This window comes from Epinephelus fuscoguttatus, linkage group LG10 (genome assembly GCF_011397635.1).
Source record: "Epinephelus fuscoguttatus linkage group LG10, E.fuscoguttatus.final_Chr_v1".
Taxonomy (NCBI): Eukaryota; Metazoa; Chordata; class Actinopteri; order Perciformes; family Serranidae; genus Epinephelus; species Epinephelus fuscoguttatus.
Window position 1 is genome coordinate 34913149 of NC_064761.1, and position 17608 is coordinate 34930756.

General features: G+C 40.4%; 2 protein-coding genes across 2 annotated transcripts in view; one reads left to right on the top strand and one right to left on the bottom strand.

Moving 5' to 3' along the window:
• sox14 (SRY-box transcription factor 14) overlaps positions 1–17608 on the top strand; it is a 203368-nt gene that overhangs the window by 125262 nt on the left and 60498 nt on the right. The window contains exon 3 of the mRNA XM_049588003.1: positions 4818–4898. The gene's annotated coding sequence lies outside the window, so the exon portion shown is untranslated. The remainder of the gene's footprint in view (positions 1–4817; positions 4899–17608) is intronic.
• The window catches only part of LOC125895849 (uncharacterized), a 369147-nt gene continuing 360032 nt past the window's right edge, over positions 8494–17608 (bottom strand). Inside the window, exon 6 of the transcript XR_007450212.1 lies at positions 8494–8556. The gene's annotated coding sequence lies outside the window, so the exon portion shown is untranslated. The remainder of the gene's footprint in view (positions 8557–17608) is intronic.

The window sequence follows — 17608 nt, forward strand, 5'->3', positions numbered from 1 at the left end:
AACAATTTCATTGGCCCAGCTGTGTAGTTCCGCCGGCGAATTCCGTGGGGGTCAAAGTCTGGGCGGAAACTTTTTTCACTGCACCGAAGTTCCGCCCTGGTGTGCAAACTTCCATAAGAACCCATGAAATCAGCGTTTATATTTTTCTGCGAGAATAATCCACGAGGATATTTGCCCTCAGTGAGAATGGACTTTTAGATGGTTCACGCCCAGCCATTAAGAAATGATAATGGACACCTTGAAGGCTGTTATCCCTTACATAATAAACTTAATAATCGTTATTTACTCAATGTCATAAATGAGTCTGTCTTCATTCGTGTTGACTGCTGACTGGAGGGGAAACGCAAACGTCAGGACACACAGACACAGACTATATATAAAAGGTATATCTTGTATATAACTGTTAATTTTTATATTCAGTCTTTGACTTTGACCGCTGAAAATAGATTGGAGTTGGTGTAAGTGTGCAAAACTTCACAACAGTAGAGCAAGGGCGAGCATTTTTCAAACCAACAATACGTCACTGAGCCTGTTCACTGACGCACAGAACAGCGTAGGACATCTTCACTGGAAAAAACTGAAACAATCTGATGTTTGTTCATTTGCATCGTGTCTAGCCAGGAAGAGGTGTAACATATATATGCAATGATTCAAATTCTGTACAACCAATCAATTGAGTGACCCCAGGGCTTTTTGCGTCCCTTGCCCTGGTCGGTGATCCTGCCTTAACTAAACTTAACTTCTTCAAAAAGGAGAAATATATTTTCGTATTTTTTGAAAATACATCATGCTGTTGTAAATTCCTTGTGTAATCTGTATTTATTTTCGACGTGGTGTCATTTTCCCATATTTGTTGAATCTGTGCTTGTTAAAAGTCTTCAGTGATGACGATCAGTCTTATCTGCAGGAAGGAGAGCAGTGGAGGAAACATTCAGAGAATTAGTGGAGATAGATTCCTTCCCTATCATTAATAACAATCCTCCTCATTTTCTCTTCAGACTTTCAGATGTTTGCATATCATTTGTGTTTTTAATTGGTGAAGTTTGATTAAACCCAGCCCCTAGTGTTATATGGCATTAGGCGCTGCCATATGTTTAGTTGTGTGCAGATACCCATTTCCATAATCATTTTTGCCTGTTTGAGGCGCTCGTCTATTTGCTGCACAGCTTTGATTGCATCTGCCTCAACTTAAACGATGCCTTGTGAGTTTTTCAGTTCATTGCTGTGACCTTTAATCTACGACTTACAGAATGCTCCCATCTATCATGGTTGTCACTTTGAAATTCCTAATCTCGTCTGAAAAGTCTTTACAAGTGCAGCTGGATTAATCTGTGATAATTAATCATATTCAAATGCATGAAAACAAATTTTGTTTACATATTTGCGATCACCTAAAAATGAGAAAAACGAGGGAGGAGTGCGCAGCCCTGCGAGTTAGGTGAGGTGTGCATTTGCATAACATCTAGTTTAAACAAGCGAGCAGAGAATGATTTGTTTGGAGTGGTGCTGAGATGAACAGGGGCATCAGTGCCTTTCATTTTTCATTCAAATCATATTCAGATCACAGCATTTTATTTAACTTATTATATTTCTTAAAGGCATTAATTTGACAGGTTGTGTTCTTTTGAGAAAATAAACTCATGTCAACAAATCCCAGCAATGATTCCTTATGCATTCTGCAGTGTTGCACCAAGGGCGGCAAAATTAATCTGCTTTATCACAGGAGCAACAGGGGGCAGTTTTTGTTTCATAACTTCCACATTTGTCGAATCAAGTCAGACATGAAATTCACTTTTTGTGCAATAGAACTAATCCTTGTGTGCTTTTGGTGTAATTACACGTCTGCCTTGATTTCCTGCATTTCATTATCTTGTACTAAAGGCTGATATCTAACTGCTGTACACTGGTGCTTATAGGACATGAACAGTATGTGAAGCTTTCAAAGTACGTTCGAATGTCTTAATAACAACTGATATATAATCACTTTTCTAAGTGAAAAGTATTCGTCTGTTCTGATAATACTGTTACTATCATGTGTTTCAACATGCTCTCAAATACCACCGCTTTGTCAGTGGACCTACACATCAAAATATGAAGCGCTATGTACCCTTCTGTGTCAGTTTCTGATGTTATGGGATGGCATGTCGCTTGTTACATGCCTTGTCTTTTCAAAATAAACCTCCAGTTTCACAGGAAATGTACAGTAGGTAAAACACTTCATTTTAGATTTATTTTCCTCCCATGCAGCGATAGTCATGGCTCGAGACATGTTTTCAGGTTGTCCGTATGACTGTCCATCCGCCCCATTCTTGTGAATGGGATACCTTAAAATACCTTGAGGGGGGCGTCCAATAACTCAGTGGGTAGAGTGGGCATCCCATGTACAAAGGCAATGTCCTTGCCCCAGCATGTCATCCCCTCTTTCTCTCTCCCCCTTTCACGCTTAAGTACTGTCCTGTCAAATAAAGCCAAGAAACGAAAAAAATCAAAACGTCCACTTAAACTCAAGGACAAATTGATTGGAATTTGGTTGTCAAAGGTCAATGTCACCGTGATCTTGCGTCCGTCTCATTCTCCTAAACACCACATCTCAAGAAAGCCTTGAGGGAATCTCCTGAACTTTGGCACAAACACCCACTTGGACCAAAGAAGGAACTGATTAGAAATTTGGGGTCAAATGTCAGTGTGACCTTACAAAACATGTTTTTGGCCATAACTCAAGAATCTAAATGCTAGTTATGGCAAAATATCACACAAATGTCTAACAGGATAAAATGATGACATTTTATATCGACAAGGTCAAAGGTTAACTTCACTGTGACGTCATAATGTTCTACAAAAACACTTATGTCCATTGCTCAACGTCATATCTCAGGATAAGAAGGGGAGACATTTGGTCAGATACTGAATTGGTGACTCTAATCTTGAAACTGTGCTGATTGTATAGATCTTCTGTGTGTGAAGCATCTTTGTTTTCACAGATATGGATGGAAACTGGAAGTGCAACTTGACAGATTCATGGAGGCATTCAACCATGAGGTGGTAATTCTAGTTTCATTAGGTTTAGGCGACAAAAAGTCATGGTTAGGTTTAGAAAAAAACACATCATGGTTTGGCTTAAAATTCATACAGTAAGTGAGCAGCTGGCTCCCGGGTGAGAGTCCAGAGTTTGTTGAACCCATCCACCTCCTTTCTCGCTCTTTATGTTACAGTAATTGCCAGTGGCAATACAAATTGGTGCCACCTGGTACATATCATACTGTCGAGAAGGGTTCCTCTGTGCGTTTGTGTCTGATGCTGACGTCACTGACAAAATGGTGGTAGTTGGGTTGTTGCCTCTAAAACTGACGCACACGGTGCTGTCATACTGCCAGGAAAGGTGTCGTTAGCATACCGTAGCTTGTCTTTACAAACTGCAGTACAGTATTCTGTATTCCACCAGTTTTGTTGTGGATAACTTTGTCACATGGTGTGAGCAGAACCATCTGCAGCTCAACGTGGCGAAGACAAAGGAACTGGCTGTGGATCTGAGGAGGACCAAGACACCGGTGACCCCTGTTTCCATCCAAGGGGTCAGTGTGGACATTGTAGAGGACTATAAGTACCTGGGGGTACACACTGACAATAAACTGGACTGGGTTAAGAACACTAACGCTCTCTACAGGAAGGGCCAGAGCCGTCTCTATTTCCTGAGGCGACTGAGGTCCTTCAACATCTGCTGGACTATGCTCAGGATTTTCTATGAGTCTGTGGTGGCCAGTGCTATCCTCTATGCTGTTGTGTGCTGGGGCAGCAAGCTGAGGGTGGTGGACGCCAACAGACTCAACAAACTGATCCGCAAGGCCAGTGACGTTGTGGGAACTGAGTGTGACTCTCTGATGGTGGTGTCAGAGAGGAGGATGCTGTCTAAGCTACGAACTATCTTGGACAGTGTCTCACACCCACTCCACCATGTGCTGGTCAGGCACAAGAGTACTTTCAGTGGGAGACTCATACCACCAAGATGTACCACTGAGCGCCACAGGAAATCATTCCTGCCTGTGGCCATCAAACTGTACAACTCCTCCCTCTGAGTGGCCCTGAGACTTTTTCACACACTGCAATAATTTAATTTAACTTGTGCAATAACCCCATTCACCCTGACTGTATATATTCTGTTTGTGTAAATAATCTTGTTCAGTTTACAATATATATGTATATATATATTTATATATATTTATATATATTTATATATATATATATATATATAAATATATATATATATATATATATATATATATATTTATTTACGTTTATGTTTGTTAATAATTCCTTTTTATTTAACAATATATTTGTTAATACTACTGTTTAAATTTCTTATATTTTCACGTATCTTTCCTCTCTTGCAAGGAGCACCTGTAACATAAATAATTTCCCCTCGGGGATCAATAAAGTATTTCTGATTCTGATTCTTATTTAAACTGTAACAGAAACCAGTTACTCATATTTTGATTTTTAAATACCTAATGCTGTTAATTGTATTCCGTTACTCCCCAACCCTGTGTGTCTGAAATATTAGCGCAAAACAACACAAATCTCTCTTTGGGTCTGACAGAGACTGGGTAGGGTAGACCGAGAATGTGTGCCCATTAAAACCTAGATTTTAGGGTTAGGGAAGGAGGTAGCATACAAGCAGGCAGGTGTTTCTTGTGTGTGCCATGAAAATGTTTTGTTTTTTACCATTTTATTCATGCAGTCTTTCTACTTGTGTCTTTCTCTACTTAAAAATATGTTGTGTGAACACCAGAAAATAATGACAGCTGTTCTCTGTCTCTTAGACTTTCCTACCTGAGACCTGAACTCTGCTGTTCCTTCATTTGAAGATATCGATGACATGCGATGGAGTCAACTCAACAACTGTGAGTCCCACACTGCCCCTTGTGAAGCTTTTATATTCGGATGTTAACTGTGTTGGCTCTCAGTATGTTTCTGTTTCTGTTTCCATACTTCCACACCCCCGTAGAGGTACACGCTTTAGTCCACTCCTGCAGGAGGGTGGACAAAAATTATCCATCGCGCTGCCAGGTGGGAATTTACGCCTAATCGCGTCTTTACATTGACTTTACATCTCATTCACTCGGTATGAACACAACATTATAAATTAGGAAATCCCACTAAATTGTGCTGAAAATTATTTTATTCTCCAATTTTGGGTTGCTAGAAAAAAAATGAACAGGGATTGAATTTCAATTAAGGACAGCTCAGACTACATACAGACTCAAAATCCTGGGAGGTTGCCCAAATTTAAGTCCCACATTTGTGCACCTTGACATGGCTACATTTGTAAATACTTAAGGTGCAAGCATTGGTAAATTTATCAGCAAACACTTAGCCTGGAAATCCAGACTCAAATCTAGAAAGATTTTGAGTGATGATATAATATGCTTTTGCCATATCCCGTCAGCAAAACAGCAAAAACTTCCTTCCTGGAAACGAAGGCTTTTACGGCAGTCTTCTGTTCCTCTCTTGAGGAAAAAGATCAGTGTAGTTGGCTTAAGCTAAATTGAATGGACGTGGTCCTTCGGCAGCTGCCATCTTGGCTGTTTACTTTTCGACTCCTACGGCACAGCGATGTCGTCATCATGTTACGTCCGCCCAGAGCCCGCCTCTGTCAGATAGATTGATCTGATTGGTCCGATTGGCGATTCAGCAGGCTCTGCTCGTTGGGGCCAGATTCCCGTGCAGTGCAAATTCAAATTTGCTAGGGGCGGGGCATCTGGATTTCCAGGTTAGCAAACACCTAGAAACTTCAGAGCTAAGTAGTTCTATTTAAGTGGTTATTTAAGTTGGTATCTCTGTATCTATTAGTACCAAAGCATTTATCAATAATACAGTTAAGATGGAAAAAAATGAATGTGCTGCATTGCATGGTGGGAGTGCTCCTAAAATTTTCAATGGGGAGCTCCAGTGCTTCGAGTGGATTAGGTTAGTCTGGAGCATATTACACACTGTGATTTAGATATTAGCAGATATAGGTACGACACAGCATTTTCAACCATTATAACTTCACCTAAAAAAGACATATTTTATGTAATTAGTGTCATATTGTCTGTGTTATATCATTGTCTGTTTATATGGCAGTCTCCAGTTATAGATGTTCGACTGGAGGAGTTCAGGTTATTGGCAGCGACGTCAATAAACACTTAAAAAGATGGCCTTCCTTTAGACAGTGAGCAGGCATTTCTCCCGATCATATGGTTCAGCTTATAGTAAAAAGCGGATTTGCATTTGTCAAAAATTACCCAGATCTTCCATCCAACCAGCAGATGTGTTATTATACATGTAAACTGTCATAATGAGAAAATAGGCTGAAGTCTTTTCCAACCTGTGATGAAAGAGGATTGATATCTTTGTAGACTTTCTGTGCTGCGGACGCTCCTAAAGGGAGTGTGTCCTGGTTATGTTTTCTCTTTGAAAAAGACACATTCTTTCTAAAGAGGAAGGAAAAAAACATTTCACTTTTCAATTACCCCCAGCTCCTTCACCTCTCCCGTCCTCCCCAGGTCTAGTTTCCAAGGAGAGGAGAAAAAGAGAAGGGATGCTTTTCACTTGCACGGCAGCACCCCTCCCTCTCATTCTTCTCCTATCATTCCGGCTTCCACTTTTATGCATGAAACAGAGAAGAAGATTGAAAGCATTCACTGGCCATTCAGACAATGAAGAAAGGAGATCCTCAGAGCTTTATTAGATATGAAGATCTACAATAAAAATCAATTTCTGGCCTCTTTATGCAGTTTAAATGACAAAGCCTCAACCCATTCAGCCATTGTGTGCAGGAAAGTAATTCTGCAGCACCGGCCGAGACAAGAGCGCCGTATACTTTCTGACCTGCGATTGCAGATTCTAATATGATACAGACCTACTGAGATAATAGGAGGCACTTAATATCATCTGTTGAGAAGAAAAAAAAAAGTTATCTCATATCTTTTGGTAGATGGATGGATAGGGGATGAGTTTAAACCATTTCATGAGCAGAATACTAAACAGGCTGAGATGGACAGCTGAGCTTTTCACTCTCAGCAGGGCTCTCAGATGTGAAAGTTGGTAACAGGAAGCACCACAGACCTTACACACAGGTTTTTAATTAGTCCAATTTAAAAAATGTAAAAATGAACAGTCAGTTCAACCAAAAGCCAATGTCACAACATTTTCCCATTCTTCAGCTGGGTTTATAGTCGCTGCAGTGTCCCCAGCGCAAGGGTACACAAAACACTATGACCTGATCATGTATTTTGCACAAAGTGCAAAGGCCCCATGAGTTGTGGCGACACCTGGTTGCACACCTGAAAGTAAATAACCTCAATGAAGAAGTAAAATAATGAATTCGATTTTAGTTTGTCTCAGGATTTTGGAAAGCTTCAACGGCCAGTCTTGGGGCCCTCCTAAGATTTTATTTGATGAGTATGGTACTGTATGCAAATTACTGCTGTATTTTTGTGGTTTTAGTAGTTTACGTATACGACCTACTCTCTGAAAACTACGCTCCTCATGTTACCATTAATGCTGACCGTTCAAAGACACAACCACCACAACAGGCTCAATAAACACTTCTGTCAGACCAAAAACAAACACTTATGACTCACGTATGCAGCGTTATCATAATCCACGATATAATCCAGACAGAATCACAGTTTACACAGTTCGCATTTAATTTCTCACACACTGACAATAGTCCAGATGATCCAAATCTAGTGAAATATTTAGTCCACACACGTTATTACATCCATAGATATCCACAAACTGCGGTTGCATCATTTCAGACTTTCATATTTCTCCACATATTATGCATAATTTCTCCCATTCTGCATGTGTCGACCGGCTCCTGACCTTTTGATTGACACCTCACTTGAGCCAATAGGAGCCTCCAGTGCTGTTGCTGTGGCCTCAGTTGTCAACAAGGGCCTGTGTTGAAGGAACGCGCGTAACTGACATTTCCTGTAGTTTAAAGAGCCAGTGGCTTATGGGTCTTGTAGTCAATGACACTCGTGACCTCTAGTGCACTTTTGAACAGGTAAGTGGCACAACAGACTGCTGTAAATGTACAGAAATGATAAACATATGGCTCATATGTGTATGAAAATGGCTCAAATAGGAGAGGGGGGGCTATAGGTGGGGCTTATGGTCCCATTGTGTTATTCAGCTAATACCTCCCAGTTTTAGTCATGTGCAGGAGTTTTTTTTTTTTTCAAGAAAATTTTCCGACAAAGATAAAAGAAAAACTTTATCTCAGCATGTTGAAACTTCTATAACTTACAGTAATTCTGACCTTTCAAATGAGGCCATGCATGTCTTAAAATGCCACAAGAATAGCTGGTTGGAACCCAGGGTGTGGGAGCCCTTCTCTGTGGAGTTTGCATTTTCTCCCCATGTCAGTATGGGCTTCTCCGGGTACTCCAGCTTCTTCCCACAGTCCAAAGACATGCAGGTTAATCGGTGACTCTAAATTGTCTGTAGGTGTGAATGTGAGTGTGAATGGTTGTCTGTCTCTATGTGTCAGCCCTGTGATAGTCTGGTGACCTGCCCAGGGTGTACCCTGCCTCTCGCCCAATGTCAGCTGGGATAGGCTCTGTATGCATTACTGAACATTATCCTGGGATGTGTGATTGTACATATTAGACAGCTCAACATATCTTTTTTACCAGATTGTGGTGCTTTCACAGCTGAAATGAAATAATTTGCAACTATTTAATTGATTGTGGATTGATTGTAGCTGTCCAGTTTTTCTACAACACATAGTTGAAGATGTATTTATCAGCATGTGTTCAACATTTTTATCTATTCTGTAAATCTAAACAGCCTGTTAAATGCAGTGAGCAAACAAAGTACAATAACTAATCATAGAGCCTCTGTACACCCTGAACGTCTCAGCGTTGTTCCAGCATGAACTGTTTATCACCCGACCCCTCCTGTGGTCGACAGGATGATCAGCAGTGAGCGGTGAGACGTCCAATCATTCCACTCCATCTCTGCATCTGTGTTTTAAGAAATCTGTGCTGAAGTGAATCATCTTATCAGCTGTTAGATAATGTTTAATAATAACAGTCATTTAATAGGAGGGAACAGCCAGTGCTGCAGCACCACAAAGGGGATGTGTTTGAATTGAAGATGAAATTACAGTCAAGGCTGAGCTCCTGTTTGCTGCAGACGTGTCCACAGAAAGGTGTCTGCAGGAAACCACACCAGCTTTTCATGTTAAAGTACAGGCTGCTTTCTCTCAGGTGTAAGTGTTACTGAAGTGGAAATATTAGCAGTTATGAAAATGATTTCGTTTTCATTATTTATGTTAACCTATTAAAAAAAATGTGTTGCCTCATGAACACAGCGAAGATTCACAGCTGTCCTCTCCACATTTTGGATGATGAGTGTCCGACCTCCCCTACATGAGACCTGAACTCTGCTGCTCCTCTGTTTCAGGAAACTCTTGTAATCGATGACATGTGATGGAGCAAACTCAACAAGATAAATGATCCATGTTGCTGTAATGAAAAGGACTGTTTTTTTTTCTGTGGCCCTGCTTTCATTCTTCTCTGATGGAGACATGGATGAATTGGATGAGTGTGCCACATCTCCAGGGGCAGGGAGATAAATATTATGCCTGACTTCTCCTCCGCCATGTCTGGTTACCAGCTGAAAAGCAATTGTTTCACTCCGCCGTCTTGACTGCAAGACATGTGCTATTTCAAATTAAACCTTCAAGGTCCCAAAGTCATTTATTAACGTCAAAACAGAGGCAGAATGGAATTCTGAGAAACAACAATAAATTCACTGTGGATGTAAGAAATCACAATAAATTCTGAGTGTCTTAGCAGCGAGTGTTGTTTGCTCGTGGAGCAGAATAATATCCAGGATGCAGCTCTCCATTCAAGGCCTTAAAATGTGGAACTAATCTCCCTAAAAAAGACTACTATTTGGCTTCATTGTTTTTACGTTCAGCCTTCCCCAAGTGTTAGATACACTAGCGTGTGTCCATGGGGGGAGTCACTGAGTATGAGTAGCCTTCTCCACCTCCTGTACTCTGAGAGTGTGAGTGGATCGTGATTCACTGATAACACAGAGAGAAGCCTCCTTGAGTGTTTGCAAAGTGTGGACCTTGAGAAGAACAGCTTTGCCAAAAATCCTCTTGTGGCCCCAGAGACCACAGCACAGTGCTCAGTGAAAACAAAGATGTTATAAGCTAGCTTAGCTATTATCGCGCCTTTGCACTACATCTCCCCTGACACCGCATTCAAATCAGTCTCTATTTATTTGGGGTTTTATTTATTTATTACCGCATTTTTCTCCCCTTTTCCGAGGCAAAAAATGACTAAAAGGATTATTTGTGGAATAACTAAAATAATTAGCAATGCTCATGCTTCTTTAATTCAGGCAAACAGGGTTGTATTTTTCCTTGAATCCCAGTGTTAGTGTTAGCATACTGTAATGTAGGTGAGAGGCACAAAGGGCTGCGAGTCTATGAAATTGACAAAAGGGCAGAAAAGGAGACAGAGAGACTACAGTATGTCAACCACAGACAGACTTTATAGGAAATGACAAGAAGCAAAAAGGACTAATAATCATCTGTATAAGCATGAAGAAAATATTCATGGCACAGAATTTAGTGTTTTACAACATTTCCTGAAGACACATTCAATTTGACAATTCTGCAAAAACAAGTTTTCTTAGTACAGTTTCGTATGGTGACATTTTATGGCCACTTGAACACAGCATAAATAAGATGTGAACGCAACATGTGTTACGTTCAATGTCTCAGACAGGTCAGAGAACGGGTAAACAGTAGAGACGAAGGAGCATGGAGGCTGATGAAAACTTTACAGTGGTTTCTTCTTTTTATATATTTCTGCCTTCAGTCTGTCTTTTAAACTCTCATGTGGGATGATGTTTAATTGCTGCTTGGGCCCAGACAGAGAGTATTGTGTGGTGGCTCGTCACTGCATCTCGCCGGTTAAAGGGCTAAAATTAGGGCGTTGGCCCTGTGGTTGTGTTCCGATCGGCACTGACTGTTCAAACATGTTTAACGTGTGTAGAAAAAAATCACCGATTGTGCTTCACTCAGACTATCCACCTTATTCCTGAGGGCACTTCTGTGGAAATGATTATGGGGGCAACTTCCAGTGAGATAGCTGTAGCATTAAGCTAGTTAGTCCCACAGACTGTCTGTGGTTAGTCCTAGTGGCTACTCTTGGTGGCTAACCGCCAACACTGGTTCCTTTCTAAAGTAATTTGCCTTCAGTTTAGCAAACACCAATTTATTTTTTAACTAATGTTAACTTAGCATTTTCTAAAATGTCTTTGTGGAGCTCTGGTACCTGTTGCACTGTCCGTATCCGTAATGACTAACAATCAGTCTAAGCTAAATTTATGTCTTCAGCGACTGTGTGTTGAACATGTAACCAGAACAAAAAGAGCCTGTTCCTGTTGCCAAAGGTACCATTGATATGAGAAATAAACCCACAAGAGTTTCATGAGACTTAGCAAAAAAGTGTTTAATCAGAATTTGCAGAAGAGAATGACACCTAGACTGAGAGGTCCGTCACTCAACGTCAGTACATGATATCCCTGTCTTTCCCCGTCTGACTTCATTCTCAACCTACATTTGAGAATTGCTCGTTATAAAATAAACTCAGCAACAAACCTTGAAATATGTATTTAGTTACTAGGGCTGAGAATGTGTTACTGATTTACCGTACTTCCTTTATATCATAAAAATGAATGCTAAAAGTTATTTCTTTTACTACTACTTCATGTTACTGTTATTGAAGTCTGCTGCTAAATTCAGCATCATGTTCAGCTCAGAACAGTTTTAATGAATTAGAAGTTAAAAAAACGTGTAAACTGCGTTGCTAACTCAGACGAACGGAGGATTAGCTGGGAAACATCACATTTATTCACTTTACATGGAGCTACAGTTAATACTGAATTATGTTACATGTTTGCCGAATGTGAAAGTATCTCTTAATAAGTCATCAGAAATCAGAAATCATCTTTAGAAGGAGCAGATGTTTACCTCAAGCTAGTTCCAGCCATGTTAAGGTTAACGTTAATATTTTAACGGAGCAAGGCAAGCTAATTGCTAGCATGCTTTGAGATGGCTGTCAGAGATGGCTGAGGTGATCACATAATCCTGTTTGAACTGTAACAGATGGTGTGTTCCACGTTTTATTTCCCAATTGCTCTTGGAAAGAAGAATAGAGTACTGTAAAAAACTGTTACCATTTGAAATTGATGCGCACATAATTTGCGCAAGGGATCACGCAGGCTAGGAATAAGGTGAGTAACAGACTGTAATTATTGCTTAGTACAAAAAACAAAAGCTTGAATTTTATTAGTTTTTATACATTTAAAATTGTAAAAAATAAATACATTTTTCTTTCTACTTTTTTGCCATACTGAAAAGACACCAAACCATAACACCACTGTATCGTATTTAACCGAACCATGAATTTTGTGTACCGTTACACCCCTATTAAGCACATTAATATATAGTATGACTGAGATGGGTCATTGCAAATGTATCAACAGCTTAAACTGCTAATATTAATCTCAGTGACATAAGGCTCCCTCACAGTGCTTGAGTTAAACAAAATGAAAAGTCAGTCCCAGTTTACTTTGCTACCAGTTAGCATCTGCTTCCCAATTACATCAGCAATGTTTCCTCAAACTGTCGACTCAATGCATCACAATCGTGAGAGTGTGATGGTTCCCTAAAGGGAGCAGCCACCTGTCAGTGTATACAACAGTGTTTATACAGATAATACTTTGATAGAATGATGAATAGTGTGATATAATTGGAGATGAAAGATTAAAAAAATGCCTGAATGTTGAGATGAAGTGGCTCCTCTGAGGAGCACCTGTAGGAGAGTAAAAAAGGATGAGACCACATTAATAAGAGCAGGAATTTAAATTTCTTAGCATTGAACAGTGCAGAACTGGCATCCTGTAAATTAAATCTGGGTGTGCTGTTCGTTGATAATATTCAATAAAACAATAAATAGCATTAAATCAGAAAACATGCACCTACATGCAAAACAAAGCTGCGATGATAAGGTCGTAGAAAAGGGAGCAATGGGTTAACGCTTACAAAACACTTCACAGGCATGTTGTGCTTGAATTGGGATGTAAGGATAAACCACATCGTTCCAGTCATCCAGATTGGATTTGAGTTTAATTTGATTTCCTTAAGATCAAGAGACCCTGCTTATTTAAAAAAGAAAAACGCATTTTGAAAAATAATCGTGCCGTATTGCACTGATTTTTCGACAGTTGTTTAAATGAACCAATGAATCCTCGTGTTATCCTGAACAAAGACCGTGATCCTGCTATCAGACACTTCATTCATGTCTTCTCAATGCCTGAAAGACAAAGTGGGTAGCACAACAAATTCATTTAGAGCAGTGCTAAAACATGATCGGCATCTGTATAGGCGTGGGGTCTTATTGCCAAGATTAATTATATTCATTATACAGCGCACTGCATACAAATGACCTTGTTTCCTGTTCAATACATGCAGTGATTTTGAATATTGTGTACCCACCAGATTTGTGAAGACACATATGTATAAAAACATGCATTAACTGTGGCTCTTTGCTGCCTTGCAGGGAGCATTTTAAAGAAAAGGTCTGATTTTGCAAGGTTTTACAGGTTAAAGATCGGCTTATCATTATCACATCTTCTTTAGAGACCCAGAATTCCTAGCAGCTCCGTTATTTGTGTCTGTTGTTTATATGTTGTATGCACTGAATGCACACAGTTTAATTGGGTTCGTATCGTCTTGCACTTTAAAGTTACCAGTTGATGTATTCAGCTTCATCACAGATAATCTGCATCAGAGCAGCAGAGGGGTCAGCCGTGACCCCTAACAGGATAAGCAGTTAAAGAAATGAATGAAAATCAGTGTTTTGGCTGTAAAATCTGCACAATTCTTCACACAACTATGAAATTTCACATGCAAGGTCAGAAGGAGTTATCCAATAAAAATGTGTAATGACTCATAGTTCAAACTCTAAAGCCTTGTTTCCACCGAGCAGTACGGTGCTGTTCAGTTTTGTATGTTTTTTATCCGTTTTTACTGTGAAAAGTTGTGGATGGTACCAGTGGAACCGTTCGTACCGTCCCCATTTTTGGTCACCCCTCTGTTGGGGTACCTAGCACACAGATCTGGTACTAAAAAGTGGAGCTGTGAACACTGCAGTCTGTTGATTGGTCAGTAGCAGACAGTCACTCTGCTCAGGGATGAGTTGTGGCTTGTTTTGAAGCTCATCTAACCACTAGGGATGCTCGCGATTAGACATTTAAATGATTAAACGTCCACCACCTTGCAGCAGCTGGAGTTGGAGATATAATAACTTAATTCACTGGGCTGACTGCTGGCAACTTTTAAGGTGGAACATTTACTTGTAATGTTACTCAGTGCTGGAGATGACGCCGTGAAGCCATCAACACACCTTAAATATTCTATATGACAACTTTGATCATTACTTTTAGTAATGAGTGGATCTTCAAACATTTGTTTTATATACATTTATTTTGGCTGGATTATGTGAACTGCATATATTCTGATCCTCACTTGGAGAAAAAAAAGCGCCGTGGAGCGTCATTCCTGTGTGCTGCAGCAACACTAAACCCCTGAGCTTGCCTGAGAAGGACTAAATGCTCAAAGCTGCTATTTTTAAATATCCCATGGAGAGAGACTCTCACTGCAGCCTGTTCTATTTTGCTCTGAAAATGTCACTGTGCAGCCTCGTTCTGTGGACAGTAAACGAGGTGCAGACTTCCATCTGTGTCACGGATAATGAGGAAATACAGTGAGCGCTGGACGGAGCAGTGAGTGACAACAACCCCGCCCACATTTAAGAGTACTGTTTGTGGTGGAAACACTAAACGGACCTAGGGTCTAGGTACCATGTCTGAAGGGTTACTTTTGGTTCCAAAGGAACTGGTGGATATGGGCCTGTAGATGAAAGTGGTGCTGTTACAACAATCCCCAGTCTCCCCTAACCTGGAGCACTTCTTTTTTATTTTGAGATTTGTTTAAGAGCCAAAGATGGTCCTGTAACGGCTGCAGTATTGGAGAAAATGTAAAAGTTATTTCATAGTCACTGCTTCAATATATACATACATTTAATTGAAGAAAAGTTACAAGGTGTTTGTGTGTGCTGTCAAATATAGTTCATAGAGAGAAAGAAAATTAGAATCAGCCAAGGAAATTGCATTTGGTGCATCTCTATTTGTCATAACAGGAAAAACACCAGTATAAGGAATAACATTCATGATGGACTCGTTCGATTTTGACTGTATTTTCATTTAGGTTTACCAATTCTATCATCATCAAGGCCTGGTCATACCAGCATTTAAAATGCTGAAACTGTGCAGCTAAATCACTTCATTCATTCAAATATGGTGAACCGAGAATTCACACCTCATCTGTCGGAGTATAAGCTGCTCCACCAAAGAGGGAGGGTTTGCAGACAGTGATGAGACATGAGTCAATGCTATAGATGAGTAAACTGTGTGAACTTATTCTCCTGTTTGCTCCTTTTATTTCCCTCCTCAGCAAATACTGGATGAAACAGTGTCCAATCCTGAGAACTAAATGTCGGAGGAAGTAAATGGCCTCATACACAGAAAGAAAGAAGAAAGTTATTGTGGTTGACTAGTGCTAGCATGTTTCAGCTGGCTAGCGTGTTAGCGGTTAGCTTGGCAGCAATATCTGCTACCTGCTTTGTGAGTCGCTCCAACGAATAAAATATTCCACATATGCACCAACTAATTGTGCCAGTTCCTGATGTGACTTTATACATGTTGACTCTGACTTTATGGGGCCCTTAAATAGAATGGAGCTGTCATTAAAGTGATTAATTACACATGTGGTTTACCTGCTATGACGAGTGTTGAAGTTGCTCTTCTGGCTGAACGGGTTTGATTCCGATTCAGATGTCCTCTTTAGTTTTAGTTTAGATCACAGTAAAATAAGTAGAAAATAAAACATGGTGGTGAATTGTCAAGCATGTCATTAAAGATAGCCGTGGTCTGCACACACTTGATTTATGCTTTTTTTTTTTTTATTTCTTTCTTTTGAGCAACAACAGCAGGATTTATTGACTGTCCTCACAAGTCGTCAGCGATTATAAAACGTAAGCATGACCCATTCATAGTCTAGATAGATATAGAACAGCCTAGACCTTTTTACAAAATTAGGGGGTGGGGGGGGGGGGGTCAGGCAGAGGATCAAAGTCTAATAATCATGAGATATGGATCCATATTTGTGGGCCTAAACTCAATAAACAAATATTGAGGTTAGCATAACAAACAGAATGGCGTGTAAGCTGAAGGACCCACCCCCGGGTCCAGGAATGGGACTGTGTGCCGGTGTTGCTCTGCAGTTGTAGAAGATGTGAGTGGAAACACATCCAACATACTAGCATCACCCAGATGTGCCCATCACCAGGATGAGGAAAAAACAAACCACAGGCCAGCTCCTTATCCCCGCTGCTTTCAAGCAGCCTTAGGACATTAAAGCAGAACAGGATACGGTGTAGGTGTTGCAGGTATATTAACTGACATACACTGAACATGATAACGCACAGTTCAGCATCACCCAGATGTGTCGATCACCAGTATTCTTCTATGATGAAGTCTGTAATGACACGACAACATGCAACAACCTTTAGCAGATAATTTTCCTGGTGGCGGACTGGTGGAAGTGGATCAGTCTCCTGGCTGAAAATCCACTTCCCCTCCTGCCCGCTCTACGCTGACGTCTCGCTCTTTATACTGCGTCAGTTGCTCAGCATGTCAAGTATTGCTGCAGATAGGTTTGCACTGGAGTTAGTAGACAGTCCAGTGCGTCTCATGGAGGTGCCAAAGTGTGCCTTCGGCGTTGGTATCACACGTCTAGGGTCGTGACAAAGTGTCGGTATTTGACAAGTGGACTCTCTGGAAGTCTGCACAAAGTCCACTTGAGGCCCGTTGTGGACTTGTTGGATTGTGGATTTGGACAGTGCGAAGCACTCCCGGACTTCCCGTGAATGCGCCCGCAAAGTCCAAGGGTCAAAATGTGGTGAAGTGCGGACATTTGGATTCAGCCTGAAAACAAACATTAGACAAAAGAAGGGGGAAACAGGAAACACAGGGGAGAGGCAAAGCTGAAACACTAACAATAATCAAAAATAAAATGTGATAATAAATAAAAAAATATTATTAGATTAAGCTACCTATCAGTATATAACGTAATACCAACAGCAGCATTAAAGGCATTTGTACATTAATTTATCAATGATTATAATCCCATAATATATTATTCTGCAATGAGCCACTCTGCACTCCGTACTTTGAGTAAACTTTGATGCTGATACTTTTGTACTTTTACCACAGTAAAATCATGACTGCAGGACTTTACTCATAACTGAGTATTTTTACACTGTGACTTTATGCTTTATTTTATACGTTGTGAGTATTTCTCCCACCGCTGATTTGCGATGGATTTATTCAGACAGGTACACAGTCTACTCTTCAGGACTACCTGTGCTTCCTCCTGCAGCCTGTGCAGCAGCATTTACAGTGAATGGACGGG